Here is a 17,892-nt window from a genome sequence, read left to right on the forward strand (position 1 = left end):
AATGTGTAGTCTATTTGTCTTGATCAGTATTTAGACATTGTACTTTCTTCCCTACCAAGATATGGCATGCCAAGTTTGCAAGTAGCCTTACAAGTGGCTCATTGTCCAATGTCTATCTTGTGGAGGGTTTCTTAGTTCAGTGGTAACGAACTATTCATTTTCATTCACTATTAAGCATATTTTTTCTTTTTCTTCCAGTGCCTTTACAATTAATGTAATGTGTGCGTGTTTCCCATTGTTGCACTAATTGTCCCATGCAACGTACGGTTGCGGTTCAATTCACGTACATGAGAGTGTGCTCTTCAAGGGTATTAGGGACCAATACATTATTGAGTTAGAAGAAGGACCAACAATGACCCGCATTAGATGAGAAGGATAGGACCGTTTCATGACCCACAATGGTCTCACTTGGGATGAAATGATTTGTTTTTCCTTAAGAGGACAATGGCTTCGGATGTCTATTATATTTATCGACGATGGCGAGAATGACCCACTTGGTGATACCGGCTTCGCCCAAAGAATCAAGCTCAATGAAGATGAGGCCGGCCACCTCTTCGACGTCCTACCGTCACGTGAGGACTACGCCATGGTGATATTTGTGACTCGTTTAACACGGACGAATCTTGTCAAACATGTCATGTTATGTTCTTTAAAGTCATTTATCTTATTTCGTTCTTTGTGTCCATCACGTGAGCGGTTTGACATCCTTGCTCTCTTAGTTTTAAAAAATTGCGTAAGAATGTATCTTTGACTAGTTACATAGCGGGTGATGAAGCGGGACTTGCTGGAATATGCCTTGGAGCAAGGGGCGTTGTCGGTGTCAAAACCGGCAGATCTCGGGTAGGGGGTCCCGAACTATGCATCTAGGATCGATGGTAACAGGAGGCAGGGGACACGATGTTTTACCCAGGTTCGGGCCCTCTTGATGGAGGTAAAACCCTACGTCATGCTTGATTGATATTGATGATATGAGTATTACAAGAGTTGATCTACCACGAGATCGTGGAGGCTAAACCCTAGAAGCTAGCCTATGGTATGATTGTATGTATATGTTATCTATCAACTAGCCTGGCCTCGGTTTATATAATGCACCAAAGGCCTAGGATAACAAGAGTTCTAGCCGAATACGTCGGTGGGGAGGAGTCCTTGTCTTGATCACCAAGTCTTGTGGAATCTTCCATGTATGCGGCAGCTGTCCGAACTGGCCCATGAGTATACGGCCATGGGGGTCCTCGGCCCAATCTAACAGATCGGGACATGACGTGTTGAGTACCCCCTAGTCCAGGACAACGTCAGGCGTCGTCAGCATCTGTGCACACAAGGTAGACATGGACGACCACATTGTCTTTAGTATGGAGGGGTGGAAAGAGTTCCTCACTAGGGAGTATCTCCCACTTCGATCGACTATCAGGAACACCGCGCACCCCAACTTGAGGAAGGTGATCGCCATTGACATTATTTAAATTAAAGTAGTTACTCACTGGTATGTGATACTTGTGTCCACTAGCGGACCTCTCCGGTGGGCAGGGTATGTCGCCTGCCATACCTTAGTTTTGAGCAAAAAATATTATTACTAGTATGCATCAATCGCTAGCACAAATGCACAATACGTTGCCTTGTCGTTGTTAATGGAAGATGGGCCTACACAGCTAGCGGCCTAATGGGCCAGTAGCCGAGAGCCCGAAATAGCCAGCCACATTCCATCGTCCACGAGAGCAGAGACGCACACGCAGTCGACCGCTCATCTGTTCTCTCCACACGACCCTGATCCTAATCCCTAAGCTCTAGCGCGGCGGCGGTGGCTAGCCAGGTCGCCTGCAGCAGGCGGGGCAGCCAACGGCAAGGCAGGCAACAGCAGGGCAGCCAACGGCGGCTATAGTCTGGGGGGCTAGAGGGCGCCGGCACCGCGGCAGCAAGAGGCAGCCCCAGCCGGGGCCTAGGCGCCTAGCAGCAGCAAAAGCAGTTCGGACGTCCGGGCGTCCGGCTACTTCTGATTCCGGCGCAGTTCCGGCCAGATTGCCCGAAGATGGAAAGGAAGAGGGAGGGAATATGAAATCGAAAGGAAAGGGGATGAGGTGATTTCTCAGTTTTTCTGAAATTCTGTAGCAAATTTTAACAGTAGCTTGAACCCTCAAATTGAAGCAGATTGTAGTGGCATATTAATGTTTTGAACACTCTGGTTGTAAATTGCAGATTTCAAAAAATATTTTGAAGTGCTTGGCAGTAGCAGTAGCTCGAAATCGAACCCAAATACCCGTGAAAGTGTCAATGTTTCGGCACCTGCCACTCATCAAGATCAAGTGAGTTCCATGGAAGTAGAGCATGAAAAATCGATGCAAACAGAACAAGTGGAAGAACAAATTACATATTCTCTTGAAGCTATAGTGGAAGAACAAACTACAGATTCTTTTGAAGCTATAGTTTTAGGTTGTTTTTCTATTGAAACATGTCTACAATTTCATTGTATTTGGTTATTTGTTTGTAGTGTGCATTGTTAGTGTGTATTGACTCCTTTGATTCCCATAAAGAAAAATTTTAGGGAGACTTCGCCCCACCTTAATTTTTTTCCGTGGTCCGCCTCTGCTTGTGTCTTAATTAAACTTGCTAGTTCGCTCGTGTTTCCTTCAACATACATAGTTGTTTCTAGATGATTAACGAAGTTGTGAGATGTTGGTTGTTGTATATATGTTTGGCCATGTGTTAAACTAATTGTTGGTCTATTTTATCTTTCATATGTGTTGTTGCCATGCGGGGTGTGCTGCTGAATTTTTCTCGCTGGAAAACAAGCTGGTGGCATGCCTACTATGGCAACGCCACTACTTAAGGAACTATATTGGTGGCGTTTTCACACATGGCACAACACCATCAGTATATCTTGTTACTGGTGGCATGGGGGCCCACACGCCATCACTATTTTTTATCAGTGGAGCCATAGGAGATGACACGCCATCAAGACTGTTTTTGGCATGCCATGACTAGCGAGGTCAAAGCACATATATTAACTGAAACGAACCCTAACAAGAACTTCATTATAAGAATAAGAAAGTACAGGCAAGTTCTTCAACAAATCAGCATTGTCTTCCTTCTGCATACATTGGCGGCGCGTGATGAGTAAAGAGAAGTCGGCGATGTAGGCTAGAAGACAAATGTTTTGTTGTTTATTTTTTTCCATTTTTAAAAATAAATGATTTTTAATGTACAAATATTTTTCCAGATTACGAAACATGTATAGAAAATATGAACACCTTTTAAGAATTACATAAACATTTTTTAAAGAACATTTTTTGTAACATGAATGTATTTCAAATACACGATGAACACGTTTAAATACAACATGAATATTTGGTAAAACTGGGATGATAATTTTTGTATATAGGATACTTTTTAATACACAAATAACATTTTTCAAAAAATACTATGGATGTTTTTTAATACATAAAGAAAATTTGTATTAGATAATGTACATTTTTTATTATAAAACACATTCAGTTTTTATCACACGTGAACATTTATTTTAATTTACACGTGAACATTGTTTACAATAAACATTTATTTTAGTTTACAAGTGAACACTTTTTCACAATAGGTACCTGCAATGTTCACTTTGCTTTTTCAAAATCTTTATGTAAAACTAATGAAATAGATATATATTCGAATTACACCCCCAGTAACGCTATGTACAAAATACAATAAAATACTATGTAAAATGTAGTAATTCTGAAATATATTTTTATTATTCAAGTTTTTTGATTTCTCTATTGTAAAAAAAATTCATACATTTTATATGCTAAGTTACTATATTTTGTATAGAGCGTTACTAAGGTAGCACTACTAAGTGTAACGCTATATACAAAATCTAGTAAAACGGTGTATGAAATGTAGTAATTCTGAAAATAATTTTTTGACTACCCAAATTTGTAATTTATTACAATTTTACAAAAATTACTACATTTTATATACTGTGTTACTATATTTTGTATTGGCCATTACTGGGGTGTACAATAAGCTATTCTACACCGCTCTCTCTATTTTAACATCAATGCACCGTAATTTTGTGTTCCAATTGTTTCTTATTTCAAATGTAAAAAGAGAACTTTAGAAAATATTAGACCTCCATAAAAAATATATTATGCTACATAAAATTATAAACATAAAAACATTGTGTAAAATATACACTAAAAAATAAATTTTTTTGGTCTTATGACCTTTATTTCTTCTTCTGCCAAATTTTACACAGTGAATCAATATGAATGTAATTATTTGTATTCCAAATGTAATTTATTTATGAAACGATCGTCAAATTATCTCAGGTGAAGAATAACTTATTCTGCACCCTCAGTAATGAATAATACATATATATGTGAGGAACTTTTCGATAAAAAGGGAAAAAGGATATTGTACCTATGTTCATGGCCCATGATGACTACGTCCCATTCAGCCTTTGTTGTTAGCCTCACTAAGTACGAGAGCTATGTCTTGCTTACTACGAGATGTGTGCTCCTCTCGCCTCCGCGATCGACTGTGCACTCGCTTTAATGAACCGAACAAATAGAATGGTTTTGGAAATTTCAACAGACTAGTACGGACCCATTTTAGAACCATTTGTGTCATTTTTACTTTTCAGTTTGTTATGTTATTAGACAATCAGTTTACTTCTCTTTATGTTTCTTCTCTCTATTGATTTTATCAATTTTCTTTCTCATTTCTTTATTTTCTTGTTTTTTGTTTTTTCATTATTTATCATTTTTAATAAGTAATGATTTTTTAATATACGTTAAACATTTTTCTTATAGAATTTGGACATTTTCAGATACACTTTAAATATTTACTGCATAAACATTAAAACTTTTCAAAGTAGTTGTTCAATATTTTTGCAAAATGCTCATTTCAACATTTTTAATACAAAGTAAGCATCTTGAAATACATGTTTGAACTTCAAAGATGTCATTTATTTTTATACAACAAAACGAGCAAATATTTTTTGTATGTTGCAAAACAATTAAAATGCCGCCGACATTTTTAATATTCTTGGATACTTTTATAAAACTTTGTGGACAATATTTATTGTTCATGAATATTTTCTGAAAATATGACTAATGAAATTTAAAATACATACATGGTGAACAATTTCCGTGTACCGTTTGAGAAATTTCCAGATACACATTGAAATTACAAATAGATGATAATTATATAAATCCATGATGAACATTGGTGAAATGCACATTTGACATTTTTTTAACTACCTTCTGAACAAATTTAAACACACGTGGAATATTTTTTTAAACGTAATAAACATGTTTTTCAATTTTGTGAATATTTTTAAATTGTTATCAACATGTTTAAAATCTAAAAAACAGTTTTTTAATGCTATAGGACATTTTTTAAAATTGTGAGATTTTTTTTGACATTCCATAAACAGTTTTAGAAATTTAAATAACATAATTATAAATGCCTTACAACTTTTTAAATGTCGTCAACATTTGTTTGATTGATATGATTTTCTTTAAAAATTGCACAAACAAAATGCTATATTTTAAGTACATTTACCAAAAGACAAAAGTGTTTTTTACGGGAAGGCTTACTTTATTAATCAAATAATAGTTACATCGTCCACTAACAGTTTTATGATGAACTCGGGCGGGGCATGAACCCAAAGAGAAGGGTTATTTGCACGTCCCCATCTAGCCAACTCATCAGCTACATAATTTATCTCTCTACTACAACGCTCAATATTATCCCGAAATCTAGTAAAACTAGTTGATTCCCCGCGCGTTGCGGCGGGAACCTCTGCTTATAAACTAATGTAAGAAAACATGTATTTCTTGTACCATTGAAAAACTGACCCAATTAGCAATTAATTCATTTAAACGAAGTTCTCATGAGAGCTAATTTTAATTATCTGATTAAAAGAAAGAATACCTATATTTGTTTTACCATTGAAAAACGGACCCAATTAGCAATTAATTTATTTCAAGGAAGTAATTATGAGCTCTAAATTTTAAGTACCAGATTAAAAGTAGAAATCAAGACGATATGCAATGGCGGGTTCCAAATAAAAATCGACAGATGGTAGAAAAAATGTACTACATTATTTCCAAGTGAAGAAGCTTTGATCATTCATCTTTAATTTTTGTAATTGGGTAATGGAACAGACTATACTCATTCATCAAGAGCACACATCACAGAAATAAAGAAAATATTAATGAGAGTCATGCAATGCATGCAGGTAGATTTAAAAGTCAATCGAATCTCGACTTAATTGTTCCACCGTTGCTTGTTTACTTAAATAGAATTCACTATTCCGTCTCATGCCTAGGTCTTGGTTGATGCCGAAAATCCTTTTCACAAGGCTCTCAACATAATGCCCTGAACACTGGAGCAATGCTACCAAGGCATAACGATAATTGTGTAGCAGCATAGCAAACATATAATCTACATCAAACAAAAAGAGTAGATGTCGGAGTATGTTAAGTTCTTATAATAAAATAAACCTGTTTAAATCCTCATAATGGAACTACATGAGTAAAAGCTTGAGAAAAAAGTGATCACTTGTTAGCCATTAAATATGGAGCCAAACAAAGCTACTCCCTCCATTCCTAAATATAAGTCTTTTTAGAGATTTCAATATGGACTACATATGGATGTATATAGACGTATTCTTTTAGTGTAGATTCATTTATTTTGCTTCGTATGTAGTCCATATTAAAATCTCTAAGAAAGACTTATATTTAGAAACGGAGGGAGTACAACTAAAAAGACACATTTGGAAGAGGAATCCTACTTTTCACTGACTTTTTCATATGAAAGGAAAGGAACACACACAGATTGCATCTAGAATATTATCTAACTTGAGAAATATAAACTTTAATGCCGCCCGGTTGGTAAGGAATAGGAGGAATTCTACTCAGATATTAGTTGAAAAATCAAAAGAATATGCCAAGAAAAATAGACAGCATGATTCAACTAACAATTTGTACTGAACAATAAATAAAACTCAAGCTATATTAAAAGAAAAAGAAAATTTACCTCATTCTTCTATTCCTTTTCTTGGACTTTTTTTCACAAATGGATTATTTTTGGATGAGAATGGAGCGCAATGCGTCTCTTGATCTTCATCCCCACATTCTGCTAATGCATGAAACATGAACCAATTAAGAACACAACAAACATATCATTAATTATATCTGGAGAAAACTGTAAAAGCAATTGAGAGGGAATAATAATATGTTAATGCGAACTTGAAAAAAAATACCCTGTCTGGTTGCAATTTGCAAGAAGGAATGGCACACCTGCGGCTGTAGCATAAAGAATGAGGATTGTAAGCAAGATATAAAAATATAATATGAGATAAATAGGTACAGCACAAACTGAGTCTTAATGATATACATTGACTTGTCATCGATGGTGATCGATGAGGATGGTAATCCGTGAACAACAGCAAAAATCATGATGTCTGCACATATACAGGATCCAATCAAGAACAAAATCAATCAATCCTGATGCATAAGAAGCAAACAAAACAGGCAAGCAAGAAACTTCGCGTGCATACTATAGCTAAGAATTGTCAGGTCCAAGCAAATAGCCAAGGAAAATAACTTACCAGCCATGTGATATGTCATCTTGTATCCGATGTCACTTGACATGGAGGCGAGGCTGCCGAAGGGCTCACTTAAATGTCTATAAGATTCGAAGGAAGATGCATGTACAAATTAATTGGACGTCTTTGCGGCGTTTCTGATGATGTGCCCTCTGTCTTGGGCCGTTGAAGAGGACAGATAAAGTGTTTTTTTTTCTGTTTCTTCCAACAGGGGCGGAGCCAGCGTAATAGCGTTGGGTTCAATTGAACCCAACGATATTTCCTGGCTGAGTATATGTACACGTATACGTACTTGCAAGAACCCAGTGGAAAATAGAGGCTGAACCCATCAAACTTAGAATGCAACACAAGAAGCCCAAAAGCCCGTAAAGTGAACTCCATCCGTGCCAGCCTGCCAGGCAAGTTCGTGGCTTCGTGACCCTTTTAGGTATTCCTATTCTCCTGTACACATGTACGTGCACACAGGCAGCCCTCAGCAGCACGATCTTTCGCCGTTCGCTTCGTCGACTCTCTCCCAATCTCCTCCATGCGCCGGTGACGAGCCCCGCCAACAAGGGTAGGTCTGGGCGGCAACCTTGCCGCCTAAGAGCATCTCTAGCCGTTGGCCCCTAGGGGGCGCCTAAAATCGCCAGGGTGAGCCGGCGCAAAAATTGGGCCTGGGGCAAGTTGGTCCCCAGCCGCCGGCCCCAGGACCGCCCCCAGGCGCGTTTAAAAATAAAATTTTTATAGCAAATTTCGGCACAGTTCGGCGAAGTTCGGCTAAACACGAAAATTTCGGCAAACTTGGGCATATATTAGACATGTTCGTGGATTTTCATTACATAGCAAAATAGATAACTAATCTAAAAAAGAAACTAGCTGAACGCCGAGTAGTCGCCATCGTCGCCGCCATCGTCGCCGCCGTCGTCGGACTTCTCCTCCTTGACGCGGCCGTCCCTGGTGGACCCCTGACCGGCGTCGCCAACGCGGGCTGGTGGCGGCGGCGCATCGTCGTCGTCGCTGTCGCAGATGACGACGACTCCGCCTTCGTCGCGGCCGCGTCGGCGCTCCGCGAAGCGGCGCACTGGCGCTCCTTCGCCTTCTCCAGGCGCTCCTTCTCCATCGCTATGGAGTCCCTGCGCGCCCATTCCAGGGCCGCGTCGTCGTCGTCGAGCTCCGTCTTCACCGGCGCGGCCGGCTCCTTCTTCACCGGCGCGAGCCCCGGCTCCGTCTTCACCGGCGCGAGCCCCGGCTCCGTCTTTGACTTGACGAAGCGCGGAGGAGGAGCCGACGAGGAGGCGCGCCGGCCGCCCTCGTTGATGACGATGCCGGCGCTGCGAGTGCGCCGGCCGAGCGGCGTCTTCGCCACGAGCTCGGCCTTGACGCCGAGCAGGGCCGGAGTACCGGAGGAGTGCGAGGAAGATCGCGAGGAGGAAGAAGAGGAGGAGGACCCGAACCTCCTTGGCGCCCATGGCCCGGCGTGTCGGTGGTGCGCCGGGGCGGCCACCCTCGCCGGGTATGCCAACGGCGGGTCGTTGCCGCCCTTGAGGTACGTCAGCACGCCCTCGAGTATGCGGCCGGGGACGCCCCACCACAGGTGGCGCCCCTCGCTGTTCTTCTGGCCGCCGACCACCGGCGCGTCGTTGGTGGACGCCAACCGCTGCTGCTGGTGGCGCTCGAAGTATGCCGCCCAAGCCGCGTGGTTGTCGGCGGTGTACTGTGGGAGGGAGAGCTGGGCGTCAGTGAGGGAGGCGCGTACGACCTCGACCTCCTCGGCGAAGTATTTGGGCTTGGCCACGGCGTCGAGCAACGGGGGAATGGGCACTCCCCCGTCGCTGAGTCTCCAACCCGTTGGCCCGGCGCGCATGGTCCGGCGGCGCCGGGATGTTCGCCTGGAACAGGAGCCAGGACTCCTGTTCGCGCAGCGAACGGCGGCCGAAGCCGTTGGCCGCCGCCTCGTCTCCGGGAAAACGCTCTGCCATGGCGACGGGCTCGGGAGAGGTAGAGAGGGAGAGGGAAGGGCTGGGCGGCGGCGCTCGGGAGAGGTAGAGGGAGGGGCTGGGCGGCGGCGAGGGGCGGGGCTGGTGTGGGCACAGGCGAGTGAGGCCACCGGCTATATAGCCGCGCCGCGCCCGTGTGAACGCGTGCGAGTGAGGGGAGGCGTCGGCGCGCTGTCCCGTGATGCGCCGCCCGTGAGGAATCAATGGCAAGGCTGACCGGCGGCAGCCTTGCCATTGATTCCCCGCGGGAACCGAGGCCGTTGGGGGAAGACGAGGCGCCGTGTCGCTGACGCGGCTGGCCCGCGGCTTTTTCACGCCAAAATAGCTCGCCCCGGCGCTCCCGGGCGGCCCCCAGCGCGCCGGGTTTGGCCTGGGTCCGCCGGCGCTATTTTCGGCCCAGGCCGGCGAAAATCGGGCTCCTGGGGGCGCGACTGGGCCGTTTTTTCGGCGCCGGTGCGATAAAATCGCCTGGGGATACCTTCCTAGGGACGCGGCTGGAGATGCTCTAATATAAACCAAAAATTCAAGATACCGAGTCGCATCGTCAGATCTCCTCTCCATTAAACATGGTGTGGTTTTCTAATTGTTATTCCCCGTATTTTGATTGATCTAGGCTATGGGATAGTATTTTTTCAGATATAGAGGTCATCCATTAGAGGTAGGCAAAGTGCACCAAATACCACTCCAAGTAGTCTTCTGAAGCCTTCTATACAAAGAGAAATTAATTAAGACAAGTTGCCTTATGATCTGATTTGTAGGAAGAAAATTTTGGAGTACACGAGAAATTCTAAGGAACAAGATGAGATATATTTATAACTATATAAGGGGCCTCAAATGTTACCGCTTTTGGATTATCCACAAAGAGAAATTGGAGATACTAAACTTAGATTTAGTCCAAAGTAATGACGCGGACAAATAAGATATTACTTTTTCTCTGGGCTATCAACTTCTAAAGCACTAATACTATTTGTTGTCACAACCTCTGTGGATGGATGCTTTTCAGCTATGAATGCTGTGAAGAAAAAATTGCACAATAAAATGGATGATTGGCTCATTGGTGATTGTTTAATTTGCTATGCGGAGAAAGATATGTTTTCTGTACTAGTAATGATCTGGTGTTTGATCCTTTTAAGTAGATGAAAATCAAAAGCGGGCACTCTAAAATGTGATTTACTTTACAACTTCTTTCGCTTGATAATACTTGTTTTTAAACTTCTCAAATTAACTTATCATCTTTTCAATGTTTTTAGGAAGATGAGAAGCTACAACTGGAGTTGCAAACTATTTACGGTATTACTCTATTTATAATATGTAAGGAACTCAATTTATAATTTCATCCGACAGGTATGTCTTGCACTCTTCAGCTTTCAATGTAACACAATTTGTGATAACTAATAGCGTATGTATGTTATTTTTTAGTGCTATACTCTTGCTTAAACTTGTGTCAAATTAGACTTTACACTTAATTATACCATACCAAATCTTTATAATGAGTTAATGAGTGAACCCAATGGCAAAATTTTCTGGCTCCGCCCCTGTCTTCCGTCCGCTAATGGCGTTGAAGAGCATCTTATAGGCTGTGGCCATGGAATTAACAGGGAGAACATGAACTCAGCAAGGTGGGGTTTGTAATGAGGGGTGATGAATGCTGCCGTTTCTAGATTATTTGTGGTTGCAATCCAGATCGGGAGACGGGGAGAGCGTCGGTTGCGGCGGCGGAAGAGACCAGCGGCAATCAGAATCCCAGGAGGGAGATGAACCGAGACCACGTAATTTTTTTTGAGAGTAAGCATAAGGCTTTATTACGCAATGTTTTGGGCTAAATCACCCATTACAGACGCAGCTACATGAGCTGGAACATCATCATCAAATACAACAACTTCTCCCTGAGGGAGTAAAGAGCCAATCTGGGCTAGATGGTGTGCGGGCATGTTTGCTTCTCGCTTACAGTGGACAAACTCGCAAGATGAAAACCAGAGGCTCGCCTGAGCCCTAATATCTGCAACCGCATGTGCCTGGCGAGAGAAATCCGGTGTTCGTCTGTTGAGGGCTTGTTCAACCAGGATTGCATCCGTCTCGATTATCAGCCTTACCACCCCGAGTTTTGCCGCCAGGTCCACTGCCTTCTCTACCGCATGCAGTTCTGAATCAAACGCATCAGCTACATGCTCCACACGCCCGGCCCTTGCAGCTATGACTGTGCCAGCACTATCTCGTGCCAGTACCCCATGCTCCATGCTGGTTGCTGGCATTGTAGGCCCCATCCACATTGAACTTTACCACCTCTGGGGGTGGCGTACACCATGTATGTTTATGCTGAGCTTGCTTAGGCGCTTTAAAGAAGCACTCCTGGTACTCCGCAGCTGTGCAAGCAGCTCTAGCGGCAAACTGGTTGGCTTCCAACGGCTTCTCACCCTCGCGCACCTTGTTCCACTGAGTCCACCACTGCCACCACATTACAATAATCTGCATACGAACATTCTTTTCCTGCTCCCACAACCTGTCAAGAGTCTCAACAATGGAGGTACAGTCCGCTAGTTGCTGCCTTACCTGCTCGAGATTCAGCTCTCTCCACACCTGCTTGACCTCCTGGCACTCAACAAACAAGTGTTTCCCCGACTCATGCCTAGAGTTGCAAAGAAAGCATCGGTGGTCCTCAATTTCCACACCCCTCCTGCCCAATATATCCTTAGTGGGAAGGGTATTGTGTGCCATCCTCCACATGAAATGACTGATTTTTCCTGGACATGGCATTTTCCAGATTCTTTTCCACTTGACGTCGCCCCCATCTGACATATTACCAGCCACTTGTGGGGCACAATCACTTACTTCATTAGGAGATTCAGAGAGAGCCCGCTTCAGTTTGTAGTCCTGACAGACTGAAAAATTGCCCTTGGGGTCGAAGTGCCAGGCCATGAAATCCTCAGCGCCGTCCCTCAGTGGCATTTGAAGGATTAGGTCGGCGTCGTGCTCCCAAAACGTGTCTCTGACCAGGTCTTCGTCCCAGCTAGCTGTAATAGGATCAATGAGCTCTGAGACCCTGGTTAGCAGGTTACCTCCTCTCGGAGTTATCACCTTTCGCGACAAGGCTCTAGGGATCAACGGGTCCTCCCAAATCCGGATGTGCTGCCCATCATCCACACGCCAAACCACACCCTGCTTAACCAACTGGATTCCATGTGTAATGCTGCGCCACGCATAGGACATATTTGCCGTTTGGTCTGCTTCTACCACATTGTAGTTAGGGTAGTACTTTGCTTTCATGAGTTGTGCACACAGGCTGTCCGGTTGCTGGAGTAGGCGCCACACCTGACGTGCCAACATGGCGATGTTGAAATCATGGATATCCCTAAACCACGTAATTATACGATATGATAAGAGTCACATGGGCTATCTTCTCTTTTTAACACTAAGAGTATCTCCAACTGTGACTGTAAAAAACGCGCGCGGGGGGCAAAAGTGGGTTTTAGCGCGCGGGACTGTTTCGCGCGCTCCTCCAATGCCTCCGCGCGTCCTCCCACCACTCTGTACCTCGCCTCCGCTCTCTCCCCGCTCTCTCTCGCCTCGCCGCCACCGCGCCGCCGGGGAGCTTCGGGCCACCGCGGCGTCCGCGCGCGCCCCTCCGGTGCCTTCTCCGCCGAGATTTGGACCAGCGAGATGCGCCTCGGCCCCGGCACTTTCGACACCGCCCAAGAGGACGCCCGCGCGTACGACGCGACGGTGTGGCGCCTCCGGCGCCCTCGTCGAGAGATGAACTTCCCCGACGTGCCGACGCGGGAGCGGGCGCAAGAGCTCGCGCCTCCCCCGCGGCTTATCACCGACGAGGTTCATCGCGACAACCTGAGGCGGGAGCGTCGTCTCGGCATCGCCGAGATGGATGAGGAAGCTATGGCGCTGTGGCGCCAACGCTTCCCGTAGGACATCATCAACGAGCGCGAGTTATGCGCAAAGGAGGACGGAGAGGGAGGAGAGGAGGGCGGAGTGAGCCGCTTATCGTGAGGACAGGCGCACGCGAAAGGCGGCCGCTCAATTCAACATCGTCCTAGGAGCAGCGCCGTCCTGGGACTCCGATGAAGATCGGTATCTTGATGCTTTCATTATGACGTCGCAGGAGGACATCACCGAGACGAAGTCGGAGGACGAGGACGAGGAGTAGTTGAACTATCCTTTTTTATCTATCTATGCTAAACTATCTATGCTATGAACTACCTTTGTATCGTTTATTTATCTCTCTATGCCTAGCTATGAGTATCGAGTCGGAGTCGAATGTGTATCGAGTCGAAATAGAAGGAGAAGACAACGAGTAGTAAAAAAAAATATAGCGCGTCTGCTGGAGCGGCGCGCGCGCACAATTATTTGCAGCGGCGGCTGGAGCCAGCGCTCTAAAACTGACTATTCCAACACTGTAAACGATTTTTTTAGCACGCCGCGTGTTGCGCGCCTGTTAGAGATGCTCTAACCAAACACTGGTAGAAAAAGGGCCTATAGTCCCGGTTCGTAAGGGCCTTTAGTCCCGGTTCCTGAACCGGGACTAAAGTGTCGGTACTAATGCCCTGTACCTTTAGTCCCGGTTCAATCCAGAACCGGGACTGATGGCCCTCCACGTGGGCAGTGCGCAGAGCCCAGGCAAGAGACCCTTTGGTCCCGGTTGGTGGCACCAACCGGGACCAATAGGCACCAACCGGGACCAATAGGCATCCACGCGTCAGCATTTCTGTGGCTGGGGTTTTTGTTTTTTTTAAAGGGGGGGTTTGGGGGTTTTGGAGGGTTAATTTAGGTGTTTCATATATTGTGTTAGCTAGCTATAATTAATAGAGAGAAGTGTCCTCTCTTACGTTCGTGCTTGGTCGACGCTACGTACTATACATACGTACACTACAACAAAAACGGCTTGTATGGTCGCTTTTTCTGAGACGCTATTTGTCTTCGTCTCTATGCCCAAGAACACTAGCAAGCTAAAGACGCTTCTTAAGACGTTTATGGGGTGTCACAAACTTTTGCTTATAATTGGCCATTTAGAAAATAGGTATATAATTTTAATTAATTTAGAGACAATTTGTGAGACGTTTTATATGCGACTATAATCAAAGATTTTGTACTCAAAAGGCAAATAAAATTGTACTTGTGGTAAAATTCGAATGGATGACCCGAGTAATTGCACGAACAAATTGACCAAGAGGCATTTTTTTATTTGATTGCAACCTTAATCATCACATTCATAATATTCTCCTAAGTAATATTATATTACCTTTCTAATATTCTCATGCTAAAACAAAAACCTTAATCATCTCTCCTTGGAAAAAAATCCTTAATCATCCGAAAGATACAAGGGATTTGATGATTTGCCCTATTATAGTTTGGCACTTGATGATTTGCAACATTTGATTTAGAGTTATATATACTTTACATTAATTTACTGATCATTTGCCCTGAGTGGCGTTTTGCTGAATTTTAATTTATTTAACTTGATAAATCCTGGTGGAGTGACCTATATACCCTTTGGTATTTTTGCAATCTACTTTGTACTAATATATGCGGCTCCTGGACTAAAAAAATCGATCTACTATGAGGGCTCGTCCTTAGCGTCGCTGCTGCTCGGCACCTCGGCACCAACCGCCGCTCTCCCGCCGCTGTTTGCCCCCAGCCAGAGCTCTCAAGCCGCCAACGGTCGCCACCTATCAAAGATCTGACGCCACCGCCACTCGCCCTTAGCCTCAACTCCTACTTCGCTCCATTCTGCTCCCCCGCCGCTCGGTGGCTGTTCCCTCTGGCCAGAGCTCCCCCGAGGCCCCCCGCTGCTTCTCCCAGCCAAGTTCCCCAGCCGCCATATGCTGATATCCTCCCTCCAGCCCAAGTTTCCCCGCCACCCGACGCCGGTCTCCCCGCCAGCCCAAGCTCCCCCGTCGCCTGACGCGATGGCGAAGTTAGGGGTCTTCCTAGGAATTCCGGGCAGATCCTATATGACGCCCATGTCCGTCCGTTCGTCGCTGCTTCGCTGAAGTGAAGCGAGCGAACAAGGCGCATGGGCCGGCTCACTTCGAGCGAGACCTGGTTTTGGGAACCTTCTAGTAGGTTCCCTAAACCGAGTTTTTTTTTCTTTTGCTAGTTTTTCCATTTTTACTGTTTTTTTTACCTTTTTGTGTCCATTTTTTGTTTCTTTTCTTTCATTTTATCCTTTTTTGTTTTACTTTTATACTTTGTTTTCAAGAAAATGGTTCGAATTCCAAATTTTGTTCATGATTTTAAAAATTGTTCATGGATTTATTTATTTCACTTTTTTAAAAAAATGTTCAAAATTTCAAAAATGTTCAGCGTATATCACAAAATGTTCAATATATACTTAATATTTGTTTAGTGTATATAACAAAATTGTTCCATGTGTAGTTAAAAATAGTTCAATGTATATTACAAAAATGTTCAATATATATTTAAAATTTATGCATCATATATCACAAAAATTTACAATGTGTAGTTAAAAAATTGTTCGGCATATATTCACAAAAAATTCAATGTATATTTGAAATTTATAAAAATTCAACAAATGTTTGGAGTTTCATCCGTGGTCAATAATTATTCACGTTCTTTTTTTTTTGTAAAAATCAAGTTTTAAAATTTTGTTTTCGAAAATGTTATTCATTTCTTGAAGGAATGATTAGAAGACGGATCTACCTCTGTACATAATACCTATCTTTGAGCGTTGTAATTTAACATATGGTCAATCGCTGGTGCAGTGAGGAACAAAGTTGCTATATTGCGGTGGGTCGCGGGTTCTAGTCCATGGAACGCTCCATTTTTTCGTGGCATTTCTCTTTTTTAGATTCGCTCGTTGGAATGGCCGGCCCTTTTTGCGCTAATCCTTCAGCGTGTGGGTGAGCTCGCTGCCGGCCATTTCTCTTTTTAGGCGTGGACTATGAAAGAGTTTTGGAGTTTTGTGCAAAACAAATACTACATGTAGGTAATGAGTGACTAGGCCGTTGGCCCATGAGCCCAAACACAACCAGGCAGCCACGCTCGTTACCAGACACGAGCGACGTGGCGTCTGGTCAAGCGCGCGAGTCGCCGACCGTGTTTCCCTTCCTCGATTCCAACTTTTCCCCAACCTAGCGCTAGCTGAAGGCTCTAGCGGCGGCGAGCGATTCTTGGTCCGGCGGCGGCGGCCGGCTCTCCTGCCTCTCCCTTGGTCCCTCCCCTCCCCTCCATCCGGCCATCTCACTCCCCTGCCCTCGCCCTCCGGCGCCCAGCCCTCTCCTCCGCGGCTCCCCCAGGCGCCAGGCCACCAGTCTGCCTCCAGCCTCCCGAGCGCGGCGGCAGCCGGCAGCGCCCTCCAGGCTCCAACCACCGTCCTCGGGCCTCCCCGGCGCGGCGGCAGCAACAGTCCGGCCTCCGTTCCTCAACAGCCACAATGTAGTGCATCTATTCTTTCCCTCCGTTTCTATTTTCTAAACAAATTGAAGATTATTCTGTGATTGCTTGTAAATTTAAATTGAACTTGATTCATTCGCTGCGTATGATCATAAATGATTGCTACTTACTAATTACTATGTGATTCATTTGCTTCTTACTATGGAAATTGAAATGCTTATCCAATGTACATCAGACCCTGACGCCGGTTGCCCTGGCAAAATGCCGCTCCCCGCCAACGCCCCTCTCTCTCAGCTGCCGACCTCGGCAACGAGCTCACCCACACGCCTCTGCTGCCAGAAGATTGCCCGCAGGTTGTTGTTTTCTTTTTTTATATCTCTGCATCATGTGGGACATAGCTCGAATTGAGATGTATCACTTGTGTTTTCCCTTTCTATCTTACTGTGATGCACTGTATTATTGCAATTTGAAAATTGTTGTTAAAAATCGGTGAACCTTTTTGGTTGTTGAATAACAATTGTTGTTAAAAACAGTGGTACTGTTGATTGGATGGCGCTCATTTATGGCATAATATTCTTAAGTCGATCTGGTTAGGGGGAACTGCCTATGAATGCCAGAGAAGAATATTCAGCAGTGTGATGCAAAATTTGAATTACCTAAGTTGTGTGTCATCTCTACTTTTCTTGATTTAGCAAAGCGAAACTAGTGGATATTACTTAGATTTTTAGTAACTAGTTACACCAGCTAGCCTTCTGCTGTTTGTCACTTGAATGCAGAAAAAAATCAAGCATTGGAGACATCCATTTTTTGTCATGGAGGAAAACTTCTTTATGTACTTCACATAAATTCTTCTAGTAAAGACACATCTCGATTTATGTTTTGTAATGTAAGGTGAATGATGTCGGTAAATCATATTATACAATTTGAACCTAAGTATCGAATGCATAGTTTAAA

This window comes from Triticum urartu, unplaced genomic scaffold (genome assembly GCF_003073215.2).
Source record: "Triticum urartu cultivar G1812 unplaced genomic scaffold, Tu2.1 TuUngrouped_contig_234, whole genome shotgun sequence".
Classification (NCBI taxonomy): domain Eukaryota; kingdom Viridiplantae; phylum Streptophyta; class Magnoliopsida; order Poales; family Poaceae; genus Triticum; species Triticum urartu.